Source organism: Triticum dicoccoides, chromosome 2A (genome assembly GCF_002162155.2).
Source record: "Triticum dicoccoides isolate Atlit2015 ecotype Zavitan chromosome 2A, WEW_v2.0, whole genome shotgun sequence".
Classification (NCBI taxonomy): domain Eukaryota; kingdom Viridiplantae; phylum Streptophyta; class Magnoliopsida; order Poales; family Poaceae; genus Triticum; species Triticum dicoccoides.
In genome coordinates, this window is record NC_041382.1 from 425,454,004 (window position 1) to 425,457,056 (window position 3,053).

Sequence of the window (3,053 nt, forward strand, 5' to 3'; positions counted from 1 at the left end):
TAAATTTGCCAGGATTTTATGTAGTTGCTTTTCTTCTAATAAGGTGCATCCTGCTTGCTGTTGAATTGTGCAGAAAGGCTACATTGTATTAATTTCTTTTTCGCATAGTTGATACAATTCAACACATTTTGTATCAACTGATAACTTTGAATCTTTGCGTCTTTCATCAGATCGTGCTTTGAATTTGCACATGAATAACTAAAAGCACCATGACATTACGCATTTCCTTCATTTTAGCCATTAAACTTACTTATGTATCCGGTGTTAATTTATCATTTCTTGTATATTCATCTTAGTTAGGAAGGGTGGCTTCGGTCATCCTAAATTTTGTGTGGGTTCTTTTTTCAGTCCTGGCTAGCTTTGCAAAACAATAATTATTATAATCCTTGATCTGCACATGCCCAATTTCCTTATACCGTATAGTGTCTCATTCTAGAATAGTAGCCTTTCTGCTCTGTTAAGATGTTGAAGCACGGCGACATTTTTAACTCATGTTTAATATTGACAGAACTAAGCATTAGGTAGTTGCTTGCATGCCATTCATGTCATAGAGAAAATGCTAAATTTCCTCTCTCCAATTCCTTATCATGAACCTAACGCTTTATTGATCTGTTTTTAGCTTCTAGATGTTCTGAAACTATATACACAATAGATACTGTTTGTCTGAACTGTAGTTCCACTCCATGAAAAGCTGAGATAAACTAAGAATGGGGTAAAAAAAAATCCGACTCTTCCTGCTCACTGGCGGTGCCCGCTATGGCATGGGTGGCTTTACCGCAGCCGCCGAGCCTTCAAATTCTGAAGATAACAAGCAGCTCGAATCCAAGAAGAAAACTAATTTAGTTCAGCCAACACTCCTATTTTTTGTGCATCTTTGTTCCAACTTTGCATTGACGCCATGTCCACTTGGACAATGTTCATATGTTACTTTGATTTTCGCCCAAGAAAATAAACATTCTGAAATCTTTGTAGGAATAGACTAAATACGCTACACCCTTACATTCTTTGTGGAGAAGTTCTTCAGCCAATCTATTGCCATTGATTTCTGTCATCCTAAAGTTTGAATTCAAAATTTTATACCCGCAAAATTTGATATGGTTTGATTGAGATGTGCGACGTGCGTTGCACGTACACACTTACTTTTCGATAGAAACTAGGTATTATGACAGTCTAATGCATCCAATGTTCATAATGACATTACAAATTGTACCATTAAGCAGCTTAGGAGGACCATCCTCTGTTCCTGTAACAGAACCGATGTAAATTCTTCACTTGCCCCCACCACCTACATATAAAGATTGATTGTTAGTACATTATTACTGAAAAATGCTTCTCTTTGATAGACGCATCACTACATGTGTACATAATTAGGACATACAGATCACATCTGTGACTTCATAGGCCCACACATAATCTGATTTAGCCACAAGGCTTTGAAGCTGGCACCCGTGCAATAAGAAATAAATAAATGAAAAACAAAATATGCCACTCACAACGGGAAAAGTAATTACAATTCTAACAGACTCATCCCTCTCCTTTGTACTGCCTCTGCCAGGAAATTGTTACATGCTACAAATTTGTGGATGAAGCACGCACAAGAAAAACAATAGATTTACTTACCCAGAGGCCAGCCGATTCATGGCTGGATCTAGTTAGTTACCTACACGTACTAGAAAAGCATTGACCCAGCTCACCTAGAGCGACCGAATCTGGAGGTGGGGCAAGGAAGGGGCGACGAGAAAGGACTCACATACCAGAAGCTTACCTCAGGCCGGGCGGAGGGAAGGAAATCAGCCGGAACAGAGGCCACAGGTGGAGGAAAACCAGCGTTGGATCCTCGGCGGCCGACGGCCTTGCTTCTCCTTACTGTTGACGGTTCTGCTGCTCCTGTCTGGTGGCGCTTGACGGCGCTGCTGCTCCTGTACGGTGGCGCTTGACAGCGCTGCTACTCCTTAGCGTAGCGGATGGAGCTGCTGCTCCTTAGCGTAGCGGATGGAGCTGCTGCTCCTGGGCGGATGGTGCCCTGCGGGGAGGAAGGTCAGGGTTGGAGTTGATGTGGCGCGAGGGAACAAGCGGACGGGCGGCGGCGCGGTCGAGTTAGGTTTAGGTCGGAGGCGGCGGCGCACGGGTTCTATGTGAGTGGTGAGAGAGAGAAGGGTGAGATTGGGGGTTGGACGGGTGTGTTTTTTCTTTTCTTTTGCTGGTCTGGTCCGACTCGGGTGTTTTCCATCGCGCGCATATGGATGTGGGTGGAAGGAAACAAAGCCGACACTTTTTATGTCCCAAAGAATCAGCCACACACAAACAATCAGTAAAGATTGTAACTGCTGACAGAAATTACGTCAGTGCTTTGCTGGTGCTTCAGCGACAGATAATGTGTCAAGAGGTTATATAAATACTATCATACTATGTGTCGGTATAGTTTGGAAAAAAAAGTGTCGGCATTGCTCACTTTTACCAACAGATGCATGTCGTCTTTGTGGTGTCGTGGTGTAGTGGATGAAGCGAGTGCGCATCTCGTCCCAGGAGGAGATTGTGGCAGGAGCCAGGTTCAGGAGCCAGGTGCGGGCCCCGTCATTGAGCGCCATGGGAAACCAGTTCGCCATGACCCTTTCGTCTCCGTTGGCGGCTTCGATGCATAGCTCGTAGAGTTGCAGGAACTCCGCAGGGTCCGCCGTGCCATCATAGCGAGGGGGCAGGTCGGGCTTGAACTTGCCTGGCCATGCGAAGCCGCGTAGCTTGGGGGTGAGGGCACGACAGCCTGCTGTGGCCACCGGTGCCTTTTGCTGGTACTGGGCTTGCTCCTGGGGATTACCGCGCGCCACCGCTTGGAGGAGCGCGGGGTCTTGGCATGGGGGTGCAGGGACGCGATCTTGGCGCGCCGGCGCCGGGAGCGCGCGAGTGCCTTCTTGGGGACGAGGGATCTCTTGGCAGCTCCTTCCTTGCTGCGTAGGCGCCGGGCGCGGAGGGTCTTGCCCCGGGGCTGCGCGCCTTGGAGCCAGGGCACCTCCTTGGGGAGGAGGTGGTGGAGGCACCTCCTGATCCTCGCCTCC

At 47.4% G+C, this 3,053-nt stretch overlaps 1 long non-coding RNA gene across 1 annotated transcript; it reads right to left on the reverse strand.

Annotated features, from left to right (window-relative positions):
* Window positions 1-963: 963 nt before the first annotated feature.
* LOC119354784 lies at window positions 964-2,204 on the reverse strand. Its single transcript, XR_005171248.1, has 2 exons — window positions 1,766-2,204; window positions 964-1,285 (listed from the first exon to the last, which is right to left on the reverse strand). It is a non-coding gene; the product is annotated as an uncharacterized LOC119354784 (long non-coding RNA).
* Window positions 2,205-3,053: the final 849 nt, after the last annotated feature.